A 13,286-nucleotide genomic window follows, 5' to 3' on the forward strand; every position below is an offset into this window, starting at 1 on the left:
ACTGTGTTTATCATTATTATTATTGTTATTATTATTATTATTATCATTATCATTGTTATTATTGTTGTTGTTATCATCATCATTATCATTTTTATCATTATAATTATTATTGATATTATCATTGTTGTTGTTGTTGTTGCTATTATCTATTATTATTGTTGTTTTGTCTTTGTTAATATTATCATTATTAACATCAGTACTATCATTATCGTTATTAGTTGCCATCCTTATCCCTAGTTACAATAAACATTATCATTCCACACACACACACACACACACACACACACACACACACACACACACACACACACACACACACACACACACACACACACACCACACACACACACACACACACAGAACGAACAGTCACTCTCCATTCGAAGATAACACGTGAATCATAATTATTGTTTGAGCAGACAACGGCTGCCCCGACATGACTCAACCGAAAACTGTGGAGGGAGTGTTGGTGAGAGAGGAGATGGAGAAGGAGGGGGGAGGGGCTGACGAGGATGGTGGTGGGTTAGAGGATCATGAGGATGAGACTTAAAAAAAAAGAGGTGGGCGGTGGGGGAGGAGGAGAAGGAGGAGGAGGAGGGGACGAGGAATGGGATATGAAAAGGAACAGCATATCACCGCCAGCCCACATAGCCTGGACATGCAATCGCATGGACTGTTTCTAGCACGACTACATAATCGAATGTGGTTTGGTGTTTGAATGGGTGGTCGTACCCAAAGCACTGTTTTTCCTCACACGTTCTTTTAAGTGTGTGTTTTTTTATCTGTTATATCACGTTGTCTTATCGAACCGTTAAAGGGGCTGTTAGTAATCACGTAGAGATAAGATGTAAAGAATGAAATGAGATAAAGAGAGAGAGAGAGAGAGAGAGAGAGAGAGAGAGAGAGAGAGAGAGAGAGAGAGAGAGAGAGAGAGAAGAGAGAGAGGAGAGAGAGAGAGAGAAGAGGAAAGAAAAGGACGAGCAGTTATAAAATGGAGATAAACTGGAGATAAACAGAAAATTAGACATATATATACTGTAAAGGGAGGCAAACAAACAAGAATAACATGCGGAAGGGAGAGAGAGGGCTTGGGGGAGAAAAGGAGCAAGAAGACCTTACATTCACTTGGTACACCGGTCCTGTTGTGCATAAGAAAACACTTCAGGTCACATGATTTTCACTTTATTAAAAAGATGTCTAGGGTATTTGCTTTGAGCATCAACTTCAGTACCTAGGAAAATTGAGATAGATATAAATGAAGAATTAACAAATACCTATAATAATAACAGTGATAATAATACACTTTCGCACTCTAGTTATAATAACTGAAACTACTAACTTATACAGCAATTATCTGGGTCCTTTCTTACGCAATTACAAGTGAACAAGTTGCCTTTGTAAGTTTATGTCATAATATTTTGCAATTCTAAGAAATGGACCTTCTGTCCGAGAACCTCTTTAGTATGAACAAGTTACACGAACCGCATATTAATGCTAAAACTTTCCACCCGTTTTAATCTCCCATATGATAAGTATTTTAAAGCTTCATCGAAAGGGTTATTGTTAAAGATCCCCTCTTCCTTTTTATCCTATGTCTATATTCATGTGTAATCAACTAAAGGGTTAACCGCAGCTGTTGATTAAAACGCATAAAAATTGAGAGTAAAAATCAAATCCGAAACGCAAGTCTGAACTAAGTACTCGTTAGATTGGAAATATGTTAACGGCGTTATAACAATACGTTAAATATTCCTCCTTTCGAAGCGTTGATGTCGTAGATTGACGTCGATTGCCTTGATTAAAAATTCCTAATAAAAGAATCTGTCGAAAGTACGAAATATGGAAAAAATATTGGAGAAGATTCGCCGTTACCTGATCCTGATATAAGATCGTCAGGACGTTAGGTTTAGTGATGTCACTGAAGACGGAAAGATGAAACCAGGGAAGAAAATAAGTAAGGATCTGTGCTGTTTTACCCTAAAATAAGGGTCTTGGGCGTTCTAACATATTATGACGAGTTCGTTTCATCAACGTAGCGTTCACGAGGGCAATAGATTAGAGTATTTAGTGGGAAATGGAGTTGTTAGAAGGGCGATTTCCTGAGCTGGTGGTCAGGTCAAGGCCTGTAAAGGGCGAGGAGAGGGAATCGTAGATTTTTTGTTTTATTTTATTGTGTGTAAAAGTAAGGGGAAATCTACTAAAGCATGTCGTATGGGAATTGGTTGGTTATTATGCAGTATCTTTCTGAAATATGGAATGGTGAAGTGGAGGAGGTAGGCGAGGAGATAAAATCTTAAGGCATGAGACGATTTGTCCAAAATATTGAACGTTTCCAGATTTTTTTTATGTGAGGAATGAGATTCGTGTTTCACTGAGTGGATAAAACTGAACATATGTTGAGTGCTTTTATAAAGTTTGCTTAGTCTCTGTGCTTTTACTTTGTGGGGGTATGAGAAATGATAGCATTGGAGTGTTGTGGTAGTGAAAGAAGTAGAAGTTTGCATTAAGTGTGAAGGATCTGTATTGGTGGTGTTAGTAAGGTAAGTTCTTGTTTTTTCTCTCTCATATTATCCATATCATATGACTAGGTGGACACTTTACTTTGCATAAATTTAGGAATTTTGCCTTGGAAATCCCCCATCTCCACAGTCTTCGATCCAGTAATGGGGGAGAGCTTGAAAGTTAGCAGGGTGATTGTGTTTGTAAAATACAAAGAAAATTAAGTTGTGCAGCATGTATACAAAAATGGGGGTCACTGTAATATGAAATACAGGGGGCTATTTTGTCCATGGTGCTGTTTCATTCCAAATCTTGCCCAGAAACACAAAAAAAAACACATCACATTACAGGATGGGCCAACATTTCACATTTAGAGAATACAAGGGAAAATGAGCTGTACACCCTGTTTTATCTACTGCAGAGGCTATACCACGTGCAATCCTTGCTCTAAAGTGTAACTCTATGTGATATTAGTCAATGTTTCCATGACTCCCTGCAATTGACAGTATGCTTTCCCCTTTCCCATAAATATCTGGAGGATTTTTTCTCGAGAGTGTGGATTGAGGACAGTCCATGCAGAAGATGATTATGATCCACTTTGATATTTCTGTTATATTTTACCCCACAATTTCCCTGGTTCCTTCTGTCTTTCCTACTCTTTGGGTCAAATTTGTGGGTCTGGTGGGGTTTCTGCAAGAATATTTACCTTGCAAGTGACAGCTGGATGAAATTGGGCTTATGTTAGTGATATCAGCTCAAATCCTCTGATAGAGACACTTTGGGGAAGGTGGTTTTTTCTTATCCTTGTACTGTATCCAGACTGCATTGTACAGGGTTTAGTTTGTTTTCCGCAGCCATATAGTACAAGATAAAATTTGCCTTAATAGGCAGAATAACTGCTATTGGGCCAGTGATTATCTTTTACCAGAGTAATATCACATATATATATATATATATATATATATATATATATATATATAATATAATTATATATATATATATTTTATATATTTTTTTTTTTTTTTTTTTTTTAAGTAACTTTTTTAAAGGGGAAATTTTCCCCTCTTGATTTGAATGTCTGATTTGCTAAGTTGTAGTTTTTTTTTATTTTCTTGTTGATATAATAATATATATATATTTTTTTTTTGATAAAGATAAAGTAATTTTTACAAGACTGTTAGACTTAACCTGGTTTGTTGGTTTTGATGAGACATTTATCATAGCTAAATGATACATATCAAATATATACAGAAAAAATAGAGGAGTTAAAAATATAGATGCAAGGTCTGTGCTGTTTCATAAAATTGCATTTTTCTGGTTACTTAAAAAATTATTAAATATAGCTTGCTAGCACTGTAAACACTATGGGATAATTCCTCTGAGTATTATGTACTTTTAGTACTTGGTTAAAGAGGAAACACAGCCCGAATATTTCAAATCCTTGAAATAATGTTTACATTCTTGTTTTCATTCTAGCCTGTCCATTTAAACAAACATTGGTTACATTCTGAAAACTCTCACTTAATTTAATGAATTGGAAATGTTTGCTGTGAACATTCCTTGATTAGGCTGACTTTTTGTCTGGGGTGTTGATTCACCATTCCCAAAACCATATTGCATGGTTTTGAACATGCAAAAGCATGATTAGTTTAGAAAAAATTTCATATTAAAACTAAATTACAATATGCATAGTATGCAAATATATCTGTGTTACCCTACACTGGACTATAATCATTAAATTGTTTTGATAATCAATATAATTACTTTTAAGTTTTTACCACAAATTTTTTTTCCCACCCCCCCAAAAAAAGAAAGAAAGAAATAAAAAAAAAAAAAGAAAGAAAAATAAATAATAATGAAACAAAATGAAACAAAAGTGGTTTTAATAATGACATGACTTTCATAAGGATTGATGTTTCCCAGCACTCAGACAGGAAAGGAGGTTGAAAGGAGTATTCCATCCCAAAATAAATATTATTTCAAATATCTTGTTAAGTCTATATATAATATTTATTTATAGTTACTATTTTTTAACTGGTATTTATTATTGATAGATTTTATTAGGTACTTTCATGTTTTATTTATTTGTGACAGTATTTTTGAGATCTTCCATTTTGTATTTTAGATTTTTCTTATGTTGAGTGTTTTTATTAGTTTTTCAGTATATTTTTTATTACTTTCCCTTTTAAAAACTCTTTCTTGGTTTACAGAATGAGTGGCATGCCGCAATGTTTTTTGGGGCTTTGGTGGAGGAGCTGTGCAAGATTTTGGAGAAAGTGCCCCGGATGATTTTTTCAGGCAGTGGGCCTTGGTCCATTACTGGGCAGACTGAGGGAGGAGGTGCGAACATCATCAACAAGAGCACGTAGAAAATCCTTTGTGCGGATTGTTGGCTCGGTTTTACCATTTAAGCCTGTGGAGAGACGTATCTAAGGTAAGGGGTGCCTCTGCTGTAAGATTTTTGAACCTGAAATTTTGTGGAATTTTGTTGTAATACATGCCTTCCTAATTGTTGCCTCTTAATGGTTTTTTTTTTTGGAAGATTACATGGTCAGTATGGGGCCCTTTTTTGTGTCAGTATGGTCCTTGTTTGTTACAAACTTGATAAAAAAAAATATATAAATGGTCATTCGTTAAAAAATATCTTTCAGACACGTTTTTTAGTGTATATCTTTATCACAAGATATAGCCTTGTTTTGACAGTAAGTTTGTATTTTTGAGCAACCATTGGTTTAATGAGATTGTAGACCAAAAATTATTAAATTTGTTGGCTAGTTGCAAAGTAAATACTGGCATTTTTTGCAAGATCCCAATACTTGCTATTAAAAAAGACCCTAAGTTGAAAATATAATAAAAATGTTTTGATTGATGATCACCTGAATTTGGGGCATCATGATAGAGAGGTAATCAGTTTTTTGATATTCAGTGAAAAATAAAAACCCACTTACATGTCCTGAAAATTATTTTTAAATATACACTGCTTACGAAACTTACCCCCTACAAAATTTTCAGTGTATGCATGACCGCAATTCTTTCTTACTTTTTTTCTTACTTCCAAAAGGCTAACATGCAGAAACTATGCATAGGCATCATATCCACATCCGCTAGGTTAGGATTAAATCCCTTTGACTCTGAACCTTAAATGGGGGGGAACGGATTTGTGTTAACTTTACGGTTTTGTGTTATTTATGTGTTCATTTATTTTGTATGTGTTTTTTTTTTTGATTTTTAGATGATCTACAGAAATTATCCCCAAAGGGTCCAGATTCACTTTTTACCCTATTCATTGATTTTTGCAACAGTTTATTTCATTATTTTTATTATTGTCAGTAGTCTTGATATGAGATATTTATAGATAATAATTTATATTACTATAGTAATGATAAGAAAAAAAATTCAAAGAAATATTTTAAATAGGGTTACAGGTGGGCCCTAGTAATAATTGATTCCTCATGACTATGTGGTTAAAGAAAAAAAAAGAAAATAAAAAGGAAAAAACTGTTTTTTTTGCTGCTTTCAAAAAAGCAGAAAAACTTAATGCCTAATAAAGTCCAAAGCCCTTAATAAATCTAATTAAGCACTTGGTTTATATGATTAAACTACTTGCTTTAATTTTTATAAAATAATCCTTGCCAGAGTTTAAAAAATTTGGAATTCAGTGCCAATTGGGGAGTCCAAGTTTTTTTAAGATATGTTTCACTCAAACAGGTTATTTGATTTTCTCCTAAAAATTAAAAACCATGGAAATCTTGGTTATTCGAAGCTAAAAAAAAAAAAAAAAAGATAAATACCGAAAAAACATTTTTTATATAATGTTATGGAATATTATTGGGAAAACTTAGTAAAAAATCCAGAGGTTAGAGGAGAGAGGGGGGCATTAAATTAACACTTTCCCTTTGACAGGAAAGAACAATTTTAAATTTTGGGAAGTGCCCCAGGGGTTCCTATTGTAGGAAATCATTATAAAAAGTTTCTTGATAAATAAACCCAAAGGGCTTTTTAAATAATTTTGCTGAAATGTATTAAAAACTTACTCATTTATATGGTTGTTTTTAAAAAGAAACATTATGGGGGGTTAAATCTGATACGAATGAACGCCCCAGTTGGTAAAAAAGAATGAAGGCCTGATCAATTCTGTCCATCTTAAGTTCGGGTTTTTAGCAAACTAAAAAAAGGGGAAAGGGGTCTGAGGATGGTTCTGCATGATCAGAAGTGGGGTTTCCCGCTAGAACCCAACCAATTAAGCAAAGGGTTTGCACAAAAAAAAAAAAAGAAAAAAAAAAAACAACAAACTCTGAAATTCCTTAAAGTAATTTTTGGGTGTTTATCTTGTCAGGGTTTTTTCCCTGCAAGTTAGCCATCCTGTATCCTTTACCAGGCCTACCCAGGGGACTACGACCCCCAAAAGCTGGGGAAAACCGAACCTCTAGGTTTGGTGAGGTTTAAGAGAATCGATTTTTCTTTATTTAAGGATTTGTACCAAGATTGTGAGCAGTTATCCTAGTCAGTGTTGCTTTAGTAAAAACTTTATATTTAAAATAAACAATGGCAAAATGCAAAAGTTACATTTAGGTATGCTTACTGATAATGCCTTTTGGGAAATTTTCCCATCTGCAAAATTTTGATTGTGTTTGAATTTAGGAAACCCGTATTTCAAAAAAGAATTTTCGATAACTTAAAAATAAACCCTATCTGGGGAAAATTGTAAAGTGTACCTTATAAGACGTATATGCAAAATAGATATTGATTGTAATTAGTAAATGGATTTTATAGCAATGTAACAAACACGCTTTTATTTAAGTACTTCTGCTGTAAAAATAATTTGTAGCCATTAAAAATACTGTTTTTTTATTCTTAAAATTTAATAAAGCCTTTGTCTTGCTGTTGATATTAGTTTAAAGGCCTGACCCTTCTGTACTATTTTTAGTAATATTTTGTAATATTTATTCTTGCCTTTTTTGCTAACCCCAGTTAATAAAAATTCAAAACTTGGGGCTTCTTTCCTGTGCATCTTATTTGTTACACATGTTTGAAGTATGTGCATAGCCATTTAAACCCAATGTTCCGGAAAATGTAATTTTAAGTTTTTTTTTTTTTTGAAAATGCCTTACACTAAAAACCCAAATGCGGGGTCTCCAGAAGTCATTTAGACCTCATGTCTCACCTTATTTCACCTTTCCGGGTCTTTGGATGGGGTAGATAGTATAGTAATTGACGCTTGGTGACAAGCTATGTGGAACCTTCCATGTGTGTGTGGTGGGGGGGATTAAGCTAAAAACAAGGGGACATGACATGTATGTCTGCCATCCCTTCTGTGGGGTTACGCAATTTTACTGATTAATTTTTTTGTGAAAAATTTGTAACAGTAAAAGAATACTTTTATAACCTCAGCCAATAAACTCAAGATGCGAGACAGCCCAACCTGTTTGCCTTTGAACAAACAGAGAGGAGCACCTCTGGCGAGTCATCGCCACGCTCTTCAAAACCCCCTTTACATCATTCGGATCTGGGTTAACAGAACATTAAAACCCCCCGAGCACTCCCCTTCCAATGCACCATTCCTCTTTTTTAAAATCCCAACAAATAGAAAAATATAAAAATATCACTTTTTGGAGAAAAAACCCTTTAAACACGCAACAGATATTCCATATCCAAGTCCCGAACCAAGGGGCCCCTTACTCCACCCTCAAATCCTCCCAGTGACCGACCAGGGGCCCCCTGTGGGTTCTTCAGCCCTCCTCCCCCCCTCCCCACCCCCCCCACCCCTCCCTTCCCCTTAGGACCCCCCCCCTCCCCACCCCACTACCGCCACAGGGTTCCATTCCCCAACTGAACTCCTGTTCGTAAGCTGTCCCTTCGCAGACTTATTGCCAAAAAAAAAGGGAGCATCACAAACACCAGAACCTATGGATATTCCTGTTAATCAAGCACATTCTGGGGCAGTTCCCCTGGGGAAAGTTCTTAAAAGGCTGAACAAGTTTAAATTAAAACGGTAGCTAGGGGAGAAAAAAAAATTATAAATAAATTGTTCTTTGTTGGATATTCTAGGGGGGAAAATCAAATAGAAACTTGTAACATATTTTTTTATTGCCATTGTTGGAAGAAAATGGTGTGAAAAATAAAATATTTGTATTCCCTGATTTCCCTTTATTTTGTATTCCTCTTAATCTTAGAGCTTTCAACACTTCCTTTTTTTGTAATCACTGGTGGAACACCAATACGGATAGGCAAATCCCCAGTTGGAGGTGCCCACAGCTATTTTTGCAGCACCTTGAAGAACCTTTGCCAGATCATTGATTCCCCGGGAAAGGACGCAGATGGAAAAATGATTTGATTCGTCTCCAGAATCACGCCAAAAATTCCCGAGAATTTTCTGCCTAAGCAAAATTTAGCAAAATCAGATAACCCGTACGTAATTTATTACCAATCTTGAAGAAGCCAACGCTTAGAACTCCCAAGAAGAAAACTCCCTAAACCAAACACCTGTAAATAATTTGTTACCTGTTTTGAAGAAGTCTAACCCTAGAACCCCCAAACCTTTACCAAAAGAAGAGCAGAATTCCTTACCTATTGTAAGTGTATTTTTTATTTATTTATTTATTTTTCTGATCTTTTAAAACACACTTTTGGCTTTATCTTACTTACAGATTAATCTTTTTGACTGCATTATTTATGGTAGTTTGTATTTTTATTTATATAGTTGAATTAACATTAAATGAACGAAGAAATAGAACAGCTTATCCTGTTTTGTTTGATCATATGTGATATATTTTGAAGATGATGTGTGACAGTTTTATTATTTTTAATTTATTTCTGTCTCCTAATATTAAGCTCCTCTTTGACATGGTTACAGTTTGGGCAGCATCTCCTGAAAAAGAGAAGTCCACGACCAATGGAAAAAAGAGACAGTGTGAGTCCATCCAGTGAAGCCTCGGACCTTTCTCGGGGATAGTATGAAAACATCAGCCTTGTCATGGCTGTGGAGACCTTTCCTGTGGCGTAAAATCTTCGCCAGAAAATTTTTTGGGTAGGATGTTCTCACACACCACGCATGTTTTGGCCTTGGTACACTGCCGTTTACTTCAAGTTTTGGTGTAAGAAGTTGTAGGAATGGTGAATAGTGCGATGTACATTTTTTTTCATTTTTTTTTATGTGACATATATATATTATATATATATATATATATATATATATATATATATATATATATATTATATATATATATATATATTTATAATATATATATATATTTTATATATATAGTTTATATTTATATATATATATATATATATATATAATATATATATATATATATTTTATATATAATATATATATATATAAAACACATACATACATACATACATACATACATACAACATACATACCATACAACATACATACATACATACATACATACATACATACATCTACATACATACATACATACATAAATAATATATATATATATATATATATATATTTTATTATATATAAAATATATATATACACATACATACATCATACATCCCTACTACATAACACACACACACACACACACACACACACAACACACACACACACACATATACATACATACATACATACAACACACATACAAGCACACATGTACACACACATACACATACCTACGTTAGTACACATATATTTATCTTGAAATGATCATTAGCAGTAACATTAACAATTACATTATTTATATGCATAATGTGTATTGTTATAACATTCCACACTGGGTCTTCTGAAAATATCCCAAATTGATAAACATGTTCATTCCTTTGCCTTCCAACCTGAACTTATTTTAAATGTAAGTACATAATGATTCAGTGCTAGTAGTCCCAAGACTGTAAATTCATTATTGAAATGAACTTCATAATCTGAGTACACCAGTGCAAGTAACAGGGCATGGAATCATTGCCTTTTATTACATACCTTTTGGCATGAAGTCATGGGTTGTCATTGTCATGGTTTGCATGGCCCATGTTGTCTTTTCCAAACTTCTCACACAAGTGTTTTGTGTCATGCAAAATATGGGTTTTTGAAAGTGTGTTGTCTTAAACACATGCCATTTTTAGACCTTGATGGTATTTTGTCATTTCATACTTCTTTGGGTGCAAGAGATGTGTTGTTTTCTTTGCTCAAATAACTAGCAATCTAAGATGGGTTTTGCTCACATCCATTGTGTCCACACCTTATGTGACTTCACAACATTAAACTCTGTCTTTGTCTTATGTCTTCACTTCTCCACACATCTTATTGTATTCTGTGCTCTACCTCTCCAAGTTCCCTAATAAAGGAATATTCTTGGATTTCTGTACTAATTGCCAGTGTCTGAGGGAATTTTGGGTTGTTGACAACACAGGCCAGATAAAGCCAGAGGGATGACTCTTGCCAGGTTGTCAACAAGGAGCTATGAGGTTGTCTTCTGTAAGAATACTGCTGTAGCATCATGAAAAGGCTTCATCACTGTTGCTTTCTTTAAAATGCTCTTTGTTACCTGGACATCTTGAGATGACTGTCTTTAAATCTGTACTTCATAGCCTGTCATTTCATCAGAAGTGCAACCAAAGTTTCCAGCTTTGCTATAATAATGCCAAAAATAGAAAGCAAATGTAAAGTCAGCTTTGTATGTGTAAATATATTACGTTTAAGGGAATGCAATGAATGTTTGTATTCTTTCTATGTACATTCCCAGTCTAAAAAAAACAGAATGACTGTTTTCCCATCATGAATACCTTATGGATAGCTAGAGAACTGCCTTTCATTATTATAGAAGCAAAAGACAGAGTAAAGATAGGATACTGCTTTGCCTCTGTAAGTATGGCTTACTTATGCAGCAATACATATCCATTTTTCTGTACCATGATGATAATTGTTATGGTGACTGTCACTGATAATCCTACCAATATGTTATTCAAAACATGATTTTTATGCATTTATTTCCAGTATTTATTTATTGTCTGTCATAATGAGAGTTCCTTTAATGTAATTATTACAGCAAATGTATCATTACATTATTATTATTTCGTTACTGTTCTTTTTAATATCATTTTATTATTAATATTATTAATAAAAGTAAAGATTATGATTGTCAGTGATTCTTATATGGTGGTGCGTAATGTACTAATAAGTTTTAACATTAGGTAAAAGGTGATTGATGGACATGCACAGACTAAAAAGTGAGATTAGTAAATATTATGTAATACGAGCTGTAAAAAAATCATTACTGGAGTCAGAGTTATTTATATTTCCATCTTCCATCACTTTCCACAATTTGCAGCATCTCTGACCATGTTAAGGGTGAGAGAATAAGATGCAACTTAGAAACACTAAAGGCAGTCAAAACAAGTGCTCTGTATTTTGGTTAGTTACATTGGGGTTATTTTTGTTTGGGTTGTTTGTTAGTTTTGCAGTAGTTGTGCATTTTCTTTTTTTTCTTTTTCTTTTCTTTTATTGCATTTTTTTTTATGCGGAAAATGAAGCTTAGATGTTTACATTATTATCTAAGGTAGAAGACCTTAAGTGTGATTTTTTGTAAGTATCAGTAAACCATTTACTGGTGGTACTCAGCACAAATTTGTTGAATTGGTGAAATTCCTCTCGTGTTTCCGGGCATATTGGGAAAGTTCATATCTTATGACTGTGTAACTTTTCCACTCTTTTAGGTGACATGAAATTAAAACGGGAGTAATTGAAAAGTAGAACAAGGTGAATAGATGAGCAAATTCTTTGTTGTGTCTGTGATGTAAACCACAGAAGTGGACACTAGAGAAGAACTATATTTTTATTTTCCAAGTAGCTTTTCTGTAGAGCTGTTCGTGATGGAGGAAACATATCAATCTTGGCACAAAGTAATAATTTGAAGGTAGACCAGTTTCATACAGAATGCAAACTAGGAAAATTGAATTTGGAAAACTATGTATTTCATATATTCAGTAGCATTGATATAAAGGTAGAATTGGATAAGAAGGTGCTTAAATAACAAACTCATGAACTGAAGGTAATTTGAAAACCCTGACTATGCCAGTATGCATCTGTAAACCTCATAGATAGATGCACAAAATGTAAAGTTACGTTATGTTTTTGTGCATATGAGAATTTTTAAAGTGGTTTCATTTCTGACACTTTTCTTTTCCTTTCTCACTCCCTTCCTCACCATTTTTCAACCTACTGTTATTCTATGAATCAAGCCAGTGTCAAAGATATTCTATGAAAGAGTGGTGTATAATCTGTGAGTATCATTGGTAGATAGTTATAAAGTTGCAAAGGCAGTACTGCCTTTGTATTTTTTAGAAGAACTGTTTTAAAAGAAATTTTTTAGACATTAATTTGAAAATATGATTTTCACTTTTGTTGAAAAACTGCTGCTTTACCGAGATAGAATTGCCTTTATATTTCAGATCCTAAGGTTTGTCAACTTTGCTTTGTAATGCAAAAAGAAACCTTGTAATCATATATTTTGCTGAGCATTTTAATTGTGTATTTTTTATGATATCTGGTGCCTTGTAATGTGATGCATTATCTGTAGTCAATATTACAAATGTATTTTTGTGAATATTGTAACTATTTTGACAAAAAAATATAATGAAAAAGTTTTTTTCTTTCTTTTTTCTTTAACCATTCATAGCGTGCGTATTTTGATTAGTTCAGTATATATTTATATATAGTTCAAATATTTCTTAGTGATTGCTTGTTGTAACAAAACTATTCATAAGTAGTTTAAATTCAAAGAGGATTTTTCTAAGCATTGTTATCTGAAATTATGCAGGTA

General features: G+C 33.7%; 1 protein-coding gene across 1 annotated transcript in view; it reads right to left on the bottom strand.

Annotated features, from left to right (window-relative positions):
* The window catches only part of LOC119575005 (centrosomal protein of 135 kDa-like), a 150,106-nt gene that overhangs the window by 133,261 nt on the left and 3,559 nt on the right, over positions 1–13,286 (bottom strand). The window lies entirely within an intron of this gene.

This window comes from Penaeus monodon, chromosome 7 (genome assembly GCF_015228065.2).
Source record: "Penaeus monodon isolate SGIC_2016 chromosome 7, NSTDA_Pmon_1, whole genome shotgun sequence".
NCBI classification, from domain to species: domain Eukaryota; kingdom Metazoa; phylum Arthropoda; class Malacostraca; order Decapoda; family Penaeidae; genus Penaeus; species Penaeus monodon.